Genomic DNA, 14363 nt, shown 5'->3' on the forward strand with positions numbered 1-14363 from the left:
GGATAGCAGCAAGCATCGCAGACAGCAGGACACAACAGGCTTTGCATTTGGTTTTGCAAAGGAAGAAAAAGAATGAGACCAGATTTCACTTGTATGCAAGGAAAACGGAAAGGCTGAAGTTTTTAAAGTGACATATGTTGTGTATCAGCTATTCTAGATATTTTAACTATTTTATACTACTTCTGATCTAGAAAAGGGAAAGATGGGCTTGGGCAGACCTGAACTCAAACAGCTCTAAATGCTGCTTTAACTTCTCATCCTCAGAATTCATTTAGTTGTTATACTGACTTCACCAGATAATATTATGGCTGCATGCAGACGTTCATTTCTCCCGGTAAGAATTTCTCCAAAATTTTTCACAATAGAAAATTAACCTGGGAGCGGGAGCATACATATCCTCATGCAAGCTCTCCAGCCAGGGGCACTACAGGGCTGCTCACTGCCACCCCCACCCCTAAGGGACCCCATTGCTTGATAGCCTGCCCTCCCCCTTACCTGGGAAGGGAGCAAAATGTGCAACACTTAAGCTAGGTGCCTATGTCAGTGCCTCTCAACCTTTTTTGTACCAGGACCCATTGGCAAATATCAATGGCTAGTCCCAAGCCAGTGCACCCCACTCCTAATCCGCTGCCCCCAGGCCCCAGTCCCACAGTGTGTGGGTGTGTGTAGGGCATGGGGGGCCACAAGCAGCCCCTTGCAGGCTGGAGCTCTGCCAGCCTGCAAGGGAAAAGCCATGGTTTCCCACGTTTTTATCCTTTAAAGGAGAATCCATTTTTAAAGTTTGCTTGTGACCGTTTCATATATTCTTGCAACCCACTTCTGGTCCCCAGTCAGCCCACCCTAGTTACACTACTGGAAAGGGGGCAGACTGTCAATAGGCAGTCCCATCCCCAGGTTTTAAATCACCTTGTGTGCAACCCAAATGGAAGGGAGAACCAAAGGAGTTCACTGGGTGGGGGCATTTTTCCCCATGGCGGGAACCCACCCCAAAAGATTGGCCACCCCCACATCACTCAGCTGACTGGTGGGACAAGGGCAGGGTCCCCACAGGACTGTCTCACAGCTTGCCCCTGGGCAGGCTGTCAAGGAGCCAGTGCTCTCCCTCCCTCTGTTTTCCCTTAGAAGAGTAGAGCAGTGTTTCTCAACTTGTGGGTCATGACCCAAAACTGGGTTGGCAAGAATATATGAAAGGGTTATGAACAAACCTGAAAAATGGAACAAACTTTAAAAACGGATTCTCCTTTAAAGGAGAAAAACGTGTGAAACTGGCTTTTCCCTTGCAGGCTGGCAGAGTTGCAGGCTTAGGGCCCCCCATGCCCCACACCCACCCACCCCCTGCCCCACACACTGGGGGGCTAGGATCTGGGGCCTGAGGGCAGCGGGTCAGGAGTAAGGGGCAATGGGTCAGGACTGGCCATTGATGTTCACAAATGGTACAAAAAAGGTTGAGAACCACTGGAGTAGGGGACTGTGGGATACATAGCATCTCTCTCCCCAGAGAAGCATACAGACATTTAAGTTAGACTGGAAGGAGGGCAATCTTCTTGGCAGGCAACCAATCTACCTTTTTTGAAGAAGAGAGATTTTTCTTCTGCAAGAAAGCCCTTGAATGCCTGCATGCTCTACTTTTTGTGCCAGGAGAAGGGTTTTTCTCCCAGCACAGGTAAAACATCAGTATGTGGCCTATATATTTATTTTTATAGCTGAACAAAGATATTACTGTACCTTGCTCCAAGAGCTCTGTGCTAGGATTGCACTGTAAATTGTCACTGGGAGTACAGGTCTGGGGATAGATACCAGACTTATCAAGTGCTGAAATTATTAAATGAAAACTATACCCAGCCTACTTGCATGAAAACTTTTCATGTGGGCATTACCAGAATTTTTAACTTACCAATGCAGCAACACATGTTGGAGAATCACATGTGGGAGGAGAAACACTGGCAGAATGACAATGATTCTGATTTTGTAGTGGGTCAGGCTGGGGGCAGGGGGAGAAAGAAAAGTCTAAATCTAAACATATATTAAGTAAGAGTTTTCAAGAAAGCCTGACTAACTTCAAAGAAAATAAGGTACTTATTCTAATCTTCCTTTCTGTTGCATAAGCACTGTCATATATGCTAAATCTCATATAGGCATTTTATATTACTCATACTCTCACACACAGACACACATATTTTACTAAGAAGTCAGGATTAGATGCTTGGACAGTATAATGCTGTACTGAAAAAGAGGTCTTTAAAGGGCCTGTATGAAAACAGGCACTTTAAATCTGAAATCTGGTTAGCCATAGGGTTTCAACACAGGAAAATGCACCTCATTTGCAATCTGATTGTCTTTTATCACTTTGTTTCGAAAGAGTTGCTTGTCTTGGAGAAACAGTCTATATGAACCATGACATGATAAAATAGGTTTAGATTATGCTGCCATAATCAATTCCTGCTGGCAAGCCTGATTCAATTAGGCATTTCCAGACTGAAAGGCAGCCTTTAACATTACTTCTACTTTTTTTGTAGAATTCATCATTTTGCTTTGCATGTTCATAATCTGATTTAAGTCCAGGTTTCTCTCGGCTGCTCTCTAGGCAGAACCACTTGCTGATTAAAAGTCCATTGAATGGAGTAATTCATGGTGAATATTTAAGAAAATACTGCCTTTACCACCAAAAGCAAATCCCAGGATGTTTAGACAGATTACAGGGCTGCAGAGGCCATAGACCCTACAATTTAACTCATCACCATTCTCTGCAAGTTCTTGTATTAATCTAATTCAATAGGAACTTGAAATTTTTTTTCCACCTGATTAACTAATCGAGACCCTCGATTGCTTAAATGGCAAAAAATGCCTCTATACTCTCCATTCATTTAGACTCTTCCAGGCTCACTCAAGTGATATTATAATGAGCCCTCTATCAAAATCTCCCCTCTGAGCATGCCCTTCATGAGTGTCTCACAGACTTTAGGACAAAATTGGTAGAGAAGTGCATGGATATTCCCACAACTCTTTTATCCTTTATAAAACCAAAACAATACATTTTGTTATACAGCGAGACCTGTATAGGTTGAAATACTACTGGACCAGGAAAAAGGTCAGTCTGGTTTCTGTCCTATAGGGGAAGCAGAGGCACCAGCTCTTTTCTCTGCTCCCTTTCTCTTGCACCATCCCTGATCCCCCTGCCTCCTTTCTTCCCAGAACTGGGCAGGGACTGGTTTTGTTATGGACCGTGGGGTTACTCACTGCCAGGCCCTGCCAATCAGTTGTGGGCAGTGGTGAAGTGGTTGACATCCTGTCAGGATGGCATGGCCAATTGAGCAGGAGCTGCTCCCAGCCCAGCATTTGAGCCAGCGTGCAGGCTGACATCCTTGTTGTCATGGAGCCTCCAGCAAAATAGTGAAACCTGCAGAAGAGGGAGTTTGTAACAGCTAGAAACCTGCTCAAGGCCAGAACAGTTCTACTCTGGCATACCTTGTCAGGAATTATACATGTACTGTAACTACTTACCATGTTCTACAGGATAATTCTAAAAATGGGCCCCAAATTTCCTTCTTCTTTCCACACTAGTTTCTGTCTTGCATTGACTAAGTCATTACACACAATTCTCCATAAGGCATGCCTGGATCATAGAAATTTTCCAGCTTGAGCAGGTTTCTGGTTTTTACAGGTTCTGTCTTAGACAGATTGCACTGTATCTACACATCACACTGGAATTAAAACACAGTACATTAAGTACTTTCTTCAATACATCAGCCTCGCTCACCACACAAGACTTTCTACTCATCTGCTACACAACTTTCCAGTGAAATCTTTATCCTTTTCCAGTATGCCACTAAAAAGCTGCCTTCATCTGAAGGATCTCAACAACTCTCTGTATTGGTCTCCTTTTTCCCCTGAAGGCTAAATACAGACAGTCAAAAAGCCTGAGGCTGAATTGATTCAATCTTTGCAGGTTAGTTTAAGCTGCATAGATTGAACAAATAAACAAATGAACAAATATTCACTTGATTCCAGAAATGCAGCCCCATGCCTGCAGTGGCCCAGGCCAGAAGCCGGGAGGCACTAGAGCACACTTCCCTGCTCAACTGGGGCAGACAGCTTGGGCCAAGGCTAGCCTGCCCACCCTGCAAGGGGGGGGGGGGGGGGGGGGGATGATGAGGTGCAAAACATCCTCAGATGCTGGAGGACTGTGAGTTAACTTGAATCTGGAGGGGATCTGGGACATAAGTTCAATCAGCCGATTTAACCTAAATCAGTTAAGTCTGATACTACATCCATCCAGGTTTATCTTAAACCAGTTTCAGTCACTTGGAAGTGGCTTATGTGCACTGAACTTCTGTTGTATTACAGATCTCAGCTGATAACTTCTACCAGTTTACATGTAATTTCTGTCCCTAACGTCTCTACATAATTTCTGTCTCTAAAATGTCTCTACGTACATTTTCCAAACGTTGGCAATTCAAACACCAGTCTCCCTGTTTTAGGCAATTTTTTCACTGTAGATCAAAAATGGGTAAAGGCACGTTACTGTTAAATATATTACTTAATAAAATCAGATTCAAGAGACAGAGATTTTAGCTACTGGAGAACATTGAAAGCATAATTTTTTCTGTTGCAAATACAGATAGTTTCATAGTTGGTAGGGTCGGAAGGGACCTGAGCAGATCATCAAGTCCGACCCCCTGTCATGGGCAGGAAAGCATGCTGGGGTCAAATGACCCCGGCAAGGTGATTATCTAGCCTCCTTTTGAAGACCCCCAGGGTAGAAGCAAGCACCACTTCCCTTGGAAGTTGGTTCCAGATCCTAGCTGCCCTGACTGTGAAGTGCTTCTTGATGACTAGCCTGAATCTACTCTCAATCAACTTATGGCAGTTATTCCTCGTTACTCCTGGTAGTGTTCGGGGGGAACAGGGACTCTCCCACTGCCTGCTGGTCCCCCTTGGCCAGTTTGTAGACTGCCACCAGATCCCCTCTCAGCCTTCTCTTGTGGAGGCTGAACAGGTTCAGGTCCTGTAGCCTTCGCTCGTAGAGCCTGGCTTGCTGCCCCCTGATCATGTGAGTGGCCCTCCTCTGGACCCTCTCGATGCTGGCCACATCCTCCAAAACTGCGGCCTGACCAACGTCGCACAGAGGGGGAGGATCACCTCCTTGGACCTGCTCATGATGCATCTGTGGATGCATGACAAGGTGCAGTTAGCCTTCCTGACTGCATCCCCACGTTGGCGGCCCATGTTCATCTTGGAATCAATAGTGACACCAAGATCTGTTTCTGCCTCTGTGCTGACTAGAAAGGAGATCGCAGCCTGGAGGTATGCTGCTGGTTGTTCCTCCCCAGGTGCAGTACCTTGCAGCTTTTGTTAGACTGCAATAGAGAAGGAAGAACTAACAGAGAGATGCATCAAGTGGAGCAACATGTCAAAATTACAGGCTAGGAAAATAATGTTTACATCAGCTTTCTGGATGGATGCAAGCAGAGCAAGGCTGCATGCATCAAAAACAGCACAAAAACATGCAAAAATAGGGCCAGTACAAGACATTTAGCTGCATGAATAGATAGGAATGGGGACATCTTAGAGATGTGATAAATATATAGTTTGTCAGAGTAAGAGATAGCCTTATGTCAGAACCCGGAGAAAAGTCCAAATCAAACCTGTAGTTATTGGAGCAACACACTGGTCAGAGGTCTAGAAAACAAGATGACTTATGAGGACAGACTGAAAGATTTGGGTTTGTTTACTCTAGAAAAGGAGGTATGATGTTCAAACCCTGTTGTACAAAGGTTACTTTACTTAGTCCTCTAGTATAGGAGACACCTTTAGCCCCAGCCAGGAACAAGGATGGAAGTTTTACACAGTAGGAAAAAAGGATGACATGGGAAAGCTAGAGTAAAGTATGTATTGCTGAACACCAGCTGGGAGAATGTCCTTAAGTGACTTACAAAAGGTATAAGTTAGACCAGAAGGATGACTGCTCTAACTTGTTACAGGAATAGACATTCAATAGACTTAGTATCAGGAGAGGTCTTAGAGCGACTTAAAGCTACCTTTCCTTTCTCACTTAGCTGTATTACAGTCTTTAATATTTATACACACACACCCTGCTTATACAACAAAGATGCCAAAATCAGTGTCTGACTGCTCAGACTGGGTTTTCAGTAAGCATTACAGAAAAAAATATAACATTTCCTATAATATATATGTATAAAATTACAAAAACACAGAGAACAGTTCTAATAGCAGCAACTTCTTTTAACGAATGTCAAAAGCTATTAGCTCTCCCAGTTTACAGTTCCCAAATCTGACCAAGAAGTAATAATAACCTACAAATTCAATCACAAAAACAGATGATACTTTTCAGCTAGTTCAGCAATAGAGTGTATTGCTAACATTTGCCAGTTTGGCAAACAAACAACAAAATGCTGATCAACACAAGCTCAAGAGACTTGCACTTGCTAGAAATAGAAGGATAAAAAGGGTACAAGTCATGGCTGACAGGCATCGGGATAATTCCCTCCTGTTTTGATAAAACCTGACAGTTCAGGGTCTCAGTCTAACTTCTCTATTGAACATAGCAGCCTGCAAACAATGTAGCGGGTTAGGGTTGTTTGCAATCCCGGGGGTGGGTGGGTGGGTGGGTGTGTGTGTGTGTGTGTGTGTGTGTGTGTGTGTGTGTGCGCGCGCGCACGCACACCTTTGTCCCTGTCACTTTAGTGACTTAAGTGATTTTCTTGTGATTAGGAAGATTATTAGAAGAGACAGTTCTTATTTCTGGATTCTGGCTGGTTTCAGAACCTTGCCTATTAGAAAAACAGGCTGGTATTGAGGACAGCAAAACAGTGTCATGAACACTGAACCAAGGCCAGACCAGTAACACAGAATCCTATTTCACAATGTCATCAATTTGAAATGAGGCATTTTACTCTACAAAATATTAAAATAACTATATTAAAAGTACTGTTATTTAAAGTGGAGGGTTTTATTTTGGTTTGCTTTAAAGATTATTAGCATAAAATAATCAAATACTTTCTCTCACCAATGGGGGGGGGAGCCCTTAACTCATGAGGAAGGTCAATAATATGAACATGTTATACTTTTAAAACAACCTCAGTACTAGAAAGGGCATTTTCTACAGTGTAAATCATTACTGTGAAACCATTTGAAATGCTGTTCTCATGCAGCTCGATAAGGACCCCAAAGGGAAGCCTTTTTATCAACATAGATAAAAGCCTAGCCAATAATCACATACTGTGTTCTGCAGTTATCATTTAACCTGTTCCCAGAAATCACTTCAGTCCAAAATCACTTTTGTTGCTTTAAATAAACATTAACAAAATAAAAAATTTTAAAAACACACAACAGAACTTGCCTATCTCTATGGGAAACAGTACTTATTTAGTGAAGTCAGGTTTACATTTGATCTTCAGGGAGCTTGTAAATGATGGCTTAATTATGATTGGCTCTTTTATAGATTTAAATGACATTAGCAGAAGAGCAATGACCAAAAAAATGTTGGTATCAGGAATCCCTCCAGAATCCACATCAGGATATTACCCAAGAAAGCATAGTATGTTTTGTTTAGACAGTATCATGGCACTAAACAGCATTTCAATGAAAAAGCAAAACGTTCAAGTCTTTTTAAGATGCTGGATATATTGCCAATTGACACAAAAAAAATAAATTAATTAATTAAAAAATAAATTAAAAAAAAAAAAAATCAAGAAGTGTCACTACCAGGAGAATTATTTTAAAAAACAAAGCTAAATTCTCCAGAACGTTTTGGAAATGAACAAATTACAGCCCTAAGGAACCCCATACAAGTACATGATAAACCAATTCAAGGTTTATCTTGCATCTTTTATACACTTTAAAAAGTAGTGCATGGAGCCAAATTTGTGTTTTGTTTGGAACAGGGAAATAAGAATGGGGCTAAGTTATCCAAAATTTCCTAAGGTTGATAGGCTACCAACCAAAGAATATGCATTCATTCATTTTGTCTATCAATGCTATTCAGTTCAATATAGCTCTTATTAACACACATGTATGGTTTAAAATGATAGATATCTACTCTTTCGCATTTTATTAAAAAATTAAAACAGAAAAAAGTAATGCACTTGACAATAGAGGGAAAAAACCTATGACGTATAGACAGGAACCAAACAATTGAATATAGAACCATTGAAGCGTTCTGGAAACTTATTTCCACAACCACTCAATGTTGTAACATTCCTACAGGTGTAATTCCTGATTCAGAGTTCATTAAGTTCTGATCTGACTGTAGAAGAAAAAACAAACTTTGGCTCGGAAATACCAAGTCTTCATTGGGAAGGACACAGGATCAAAACACCTGCTATATTTAGCAAAATCAACACCTGTTTAGCACGCACTATAAAAGATCATAGTAACCAAACAGTCTCTAGGACTGGCTTGCTTCTTATCTCAATTTCTGCTCCTCCCCCTCCACTACCCTTCCCTTTTCAAGAGATTATCATTATTAACACACAACATGACTCTGAAAAGAAAATCCCTCCCCCATGCAAAGAACCAAGAAAAAGGAGTGGAAAGCTGTTTGCTGCATTCAAGGATTTCTACGTGTTTTACATGTTCTCCTTAATCCTGACTTCACACTCTAGAGTAGCAGGTTCAAACTAAACAATTATGCGCTGAATTCAGTTAAAACTGAAGCATGCTAGAGTCACTGCTGAGTGTTGAAGGACTATGAGGAGACACTAGAGAAACTGGACCTTTTCAGCCTCCGCAAGAGAAGGTTGAGAGGCGACCTTGTGGCTGCCTTTAAGTTCATCACGGGGGCACAGAAGGGAATTGGTGAGTACTTATTCACCAAGGCGCCCCCGGGGGTTACAAGAAACAATGGCCACAAGCTAGCAGAGAGCAGATTTAGATTGGACATTAGGAAGACCTTCTTCACAGTTCGAGTGGCCAAGGTCTGGAATGGGCTCCCAAGGGAGGTGGTGCTCTCCCCTACCCTGGGGGTCTTCAAGAGGAGGTTGGATATCCATCTAGCTGGGGTCATCTAGACCCAGCACTCTTTCCTGCTTATGCAGGGGGTCGGACTCGATGATCTATTGAGGTCCCTTCCGACCCTAACATCTATGAATCTATGACTGGGTCTATACTTTAAAGCATGCCAGGTTATCACAAGTTATACTATGCAGTTCAGAAGTGACTAAAAACCACCAGTAGCACATGGTAAAAGGAACCAGTTGTTTTGTTTTGTGAAAGGTCCTATGTAGCAAATCAAAAATTCTGTATATCAAGATGGAATAAAACTACATATTTCAAAAAGTTTTGTAAAGTCATTCTTTTTATTTTCTCCTTCAATTAAGGCAGACATGCACTTGCGCGCTTGGATGCAAAATTCAATACGACTGCTCTGTTGTTTCTTCGTATACATTTTGAGAAATTTCTTTTTAACAAAAGGGTCAAAATAGCTATTCAACACGTGGACAAGTTCAGTCTCTCCTCTGTACAGGCCAAAGGGAGCCTACAAGGGCCTTAGATGGGATGTTGCAAAGCAGAAAATTAAAGCAGTGTATAATTTTGTATATCATAATTAGCATTGTACAGATGCAATTTTTTCAATTGCTGGTGATAAATAGAGATCATTAGAGAATCAGAATGAGAGCAATGAGGAAAAGAAAATCAACACAGAAAAAGTGAGTAATTCATTTGCACCTGAACACAGCCTGCTTCTGTAAGTCCTGCAGGTTTTGCAGGGAAGTTCCCTATTCCTTATACCATGCATTTTTCTGAAAAAAATACTTCAGGAGCAGTGGGGTGCATCTGCTTTGGTGGAGGGAAAACAGGGAAGGCAAGCAATGATGCTAACAAATCAGCTGAGATATAACCACTGTAGATTCTTTCCTTTCTTCAAGGTTCATTAGGAAATAGTGCTTGTTAACTATTTAGCTAACTTAGAACTTCCAAAGACTTGTTATGACGTAGGCATGCTTCTCCTCACAGTCTGAGGAAATATACCATTAGGCATAACTGGAATTTTTAAAAGAAAATTATTGTAGCAATAGAAAGTTTTCACCAACATCAACAGATGTAACATCTGAGTGTACTGCACCTTTTCATTCACTTCTATTTTTTCCAGCTTGTTTACATACTTAAAAAAATCTTCTACGCTCTTCAAACTGAAGTAAATACATCAACATGTCCATTCATCCAAAACAACTCTTTTGCAAAAGAAATGTACCATTGAGCTGAAGCAGGTGCCCAAGAGCTCTCAAGCATGGTCACATCTCAGCACAAAGACAATACCTTACTGTCTTCACTGAACAGTCACACAGCAAAAGACACTGCTTATAGTTTAATTCTACTGGAAACTGTTCTTTTGACTAACAAAATTCATTTTTCCAATTTCTCTACCTAGCAAAAAAGACTACAATTAAATTAATAGTTCTGTAAGTATCTTTGGTGGTCATCTAATCTTATAATTATGAGGTAAAACCAAAAAATTATGGAAAAAAATACTGAGCAACTAATCATTAACAAAACATGATCTGTTCTTACTTGGCCAGAGGGAACTGTCTTCTCGGTTCAGTAACCTTTTCTTGAGGCGACCATGCAGTCCGGGATGAATATTCCCCATTTTGTTTGAATACAGTAGGATAAGTTCCTCTTCATCATCGTTGCAGTTGGCCTGCCACTTGCTTCTGTGTAAGCACCCCACCATTGGATCTGAAGGCAGGCAGTGCACATAGGCAATCATTGTAAGATGCTGCTCCCAGTGATGTCCCTATTATCCCCAGTGGTTAGTTTGGAGTGGAAGGGAGTGGCCTATTCATAACCTTTAAAATGGTCAGAATGGTCAGAGAGTTAAAGATGATGGAGGACAAAGACTTGGCTTTCCTCCACAGCTAAGCAAGCTCAACTATTTAATTAATTTTGTGAACTGTTCTGAACAGAATCTTGTTATCCCTAAAAATTCATCTGACTAAGCAGATGAATTTTGAAGTGCTATACACAGAAATACCGTCCAATTGTCAGCTTCATTCTTGTAGCGAAGAAGGAAAAACAAACAAAGAGCATAGAGCTGTGAAACGGATTCATCTGCCACAGATTTCAAGCTTGTTTCTCTGTGCTGCCATTGAAGTCTGTTGCTTCTCTTAAGCTTTATCCCAGATTATTTGCCACCCTCTGAACAACAGGTACTGTGACCATACACAGATGGTCATATCTGAGAAGCTTATTTAAGACTAACTTACTATAATCACTACAGTGCAAACAGCTATAGGCTCATAACGTGGAGGAATCTACCCCAAATAGCTATTTCAATGATTTCTGAACAAAGTTTTTATTTTATTTTAAAGTATTTGGATTTTAGATATGTGAACTGCTGTAAAAAGATACACAATTTCAATATCCAACTCCTACTATTATTTGCTACCAACATTTCAGAAAACAACTTACACTTATTCTGTGGCCATAGCATAGTGAATAATGTTGGTTATATCACTTTGCATTTGGTAAACACTACACAAAACACAAACCAAATCCCCACAGTACTCCAGGTAGAGGCATTGTCACTATTTAAAGAAGAAGAAAGCCTCGGACAGGTTTAGTAACTTGTCTGTGCTTTAAATGGAAAGCCAGGATTAGAATTCAGATCTTGCCAGTTTCTAGCCTTACACTCAATCCACTAGTCCAGAGATTGGATCTGGCTTGCCAACTGATTCCATCTGGCCCTCAGAGTCACAACATTCAGCAGTGGATCACAAGTGTGTCAGCAGCTGTTCAATGGCAGGGAGGACTGACATCAGGGGAAATGACAATGGTGGCAACCATCTTCAGATTAAGCTGCGTTATTTCAGCCATCAGCTCCGAAGAGGTTGCCAACCCTTGCATTAGTCCATTCTACTTTTCCCAAGTACTGAAAACCCAGTGGCAAGCAAGGGAAGGGGGGTGGCACATTTAAATCTGCATCAGCTCCGATCAGCCAGCTCTCCTTCTCTGTACATATGCCCATCCCTTGTGGTTCTCCTGGCCTTTTTATTAACTAAACCAGGGCAGCTAGGGTTTATTTCTTTTTAAATTTTAATTTTAAGGCTGTACCTTAATGCAATAAGTTTTTACAGAGGTGTTTGTTTTTAAATCATCTTGATGTGATGATTTAAAAGTGCTTCCCCTATTACACATCATATATAAATAGGATATTTCAAGAAACATTCCCAAATCCCCATTTGTAAGCTACAGGATCAAATCCCCTCCCATTCACCCTCACTCAACATCCCTATCACACGTTGCAGTACAATTATATTCAGAACGTATTTTACACAGTCCCATCCTCACCCCCCCTTGGAAGCAACATATGGGTGGGCACAAGAATAATGAGTAAAATACAGTTAAGTCTGCTCTTCCATGTCTTTGCCAGTGTGAATCTGTGTCTCATTTCTTAATTTCAGCATTGCTGCTATTACTGTCAAACATCTCTGGCAGCCCAGGCACACAAGTTTCCTGCAGTGAACTCCTATATGAAATAGGAAGTGTAAGCTGACCATAAACAAAATATTGATTTAAAAAATGGCCCAAAAAGACAATAAAGCATACAAAGCTAACAAATGGAAGAGAAAATAAATAACAGGTGCTGTCCTTAAAATTTTGTTCACAGCAATCTTAATGAAGTTGGAGTTAGATAATATTTAAGGGGGGGGGGGGGAGGGAGGGAAAAATCAACTTTGAGGTAGTCAGTCAGCCTGGAAAAATTTCACTGCAAGTAGCTAACTTTGGGCAACCCAAAACAAGGATCTCATAGTAGAAAAGGTTGTGTAAATTTAAAGTGTTGGAATCAGCCCTATCCACAGTACAAAAACTATAAATGTAAGTGCATTTTTTCAAGTATCTGTAATATGGAGAAAAGTAACTTTGATATCAGTTCAGAGCAAGTCATATAGACATAGGGAGGAACTTTTAACTGCTGCACTTTGTGCTGGCAACATGGCATTTGCTGTGAATATAAACATGGCCAAGTAAATTTACTCATTGTCTTGAAAACAGGTAAACTATGATTAACATTAGCTGAGTTTAGTCTGTCCACCACACTGATAGCCTTGTCCGCCATCCTGTTCACTACCCTGGTACTTCTGCACCTCCCCAAACATGCTCATGCCTCAACATTATTCTTAAAAGAGAACAGAATGCTGAGAAGGTTATTAGTTACCAGTTCATAAGCAGTCTCTATTAAAAGGACCCAAATGGAAATATCACGTCTCTGTAAAACATCTCTGTAAAACATCTCTGTAGAAACAATAGGTTTCTGAACTGGTAGTTTTCTTTCATTCTCTCCCCCTTGGGATCATGAATGTCGGGGAGGGGGGGAAAATCACTATATTAACAGTTTGCAGACTTCTGCTCTTAAAGCTACAATCGTTTATTCCCCTTTCCTTTAAAAAAATGGGGGTGCGGGGTGGAAATCAACTAGTGTTCTCCAGTTAAACCAACAGGGAATATGATCGCTTAAATCAGGGATGACCAAGATGCTACCCACAGGAAATTTGGTGGTAGGGGGGTGGCTGCAATGTTATGCTAGACCTGGGAAAAGGCAGCCCCGTGCGCCTGACCTGGCTCATCGACTGGCACAAAGGGCTGTATGAGCTGGGTACCACTGAACTAAATTAATGAATTTATAATGGCAAACACATTCACTGATTCAACACTTTGGTGTTGGTATATACAGGTCAAAACCTCAGCTTAATATAATTTTCAAGACAAATACCTCTCTCTCTTGTGGAGAGAGGAAAAACAGGCTAATTTCTGTGTTCCGTATACTTCACAGTTAATAAAACAGGATAATCTATTTGTCTAGAGACCCTATAACATTTAACATGAACTTCTATACAGACTACAGACATGTTCAATTAATTATTTTTTCAGATTTGTACCCCTGAAGTTATGTTGATTCACGATAATGAGATCAGTTCCGAAATCCACTTTAGGAAGTATATTTACCATATGGTAGGAATTAATGTCTGCACAAATTCTTTAAGCGTTTCTTCTGTGAATCCTTAAAGTTCACATTCATAATGTGTGTGTTGAAAGTTCTAAATCACTAAATTGAGTTATGGGCAAATGCGAAAATCAGAGTTAAAACAATATGGAAGCTTCATTCTCAATGTGATAATGATCCATTTCTAATAAACTGAACACTCTTCTGTAGTAAGAAAAAAAAAAAAAAATCACGTTTCTGACAATATATTATGAATGAAATCTTGTCCATACTGATCCCCACTGACTTCAGCAGTGTTAAAAAAAAACTTCTGAATTAAAAAAACCTATTATTATAGTTCACTTTATTAAAGTTTTCCTTTTATAAAAAAGAACAAGGCTGTCAATTTTGTTTTCAGCTT

The 14363-nt window shown here is 40.7% G+C and overlaps 1 protein-coding gene across 8 annotated transcripts in view; it reads right to left on the reverse strand.

Moving 5' to 3' along the window:
• Window positions 1-14363, reverse strand: part of NHSL1 (NHS like 1) — a 290566-nt gene that overhangs the window by 102509 nt on the left and 173694 nt on the right. The gene's annotated exons all lie outside the window — the stretch shown is intronic.

Source organism: Alligator mississippiensis, chromosome 1 (genome assembly GCF_030867095.1).
Source record: "Alligator mississippiensis isolate rAllMis1 chromosome 1, rAllMis1, whole genome shotgun sequence".
NCBI classification, from domain to species: Eukaryota; Metazoa; Chordata; order Crocodylia; family Alligatoridae; genus Alligator; species Alligator mississippiensis.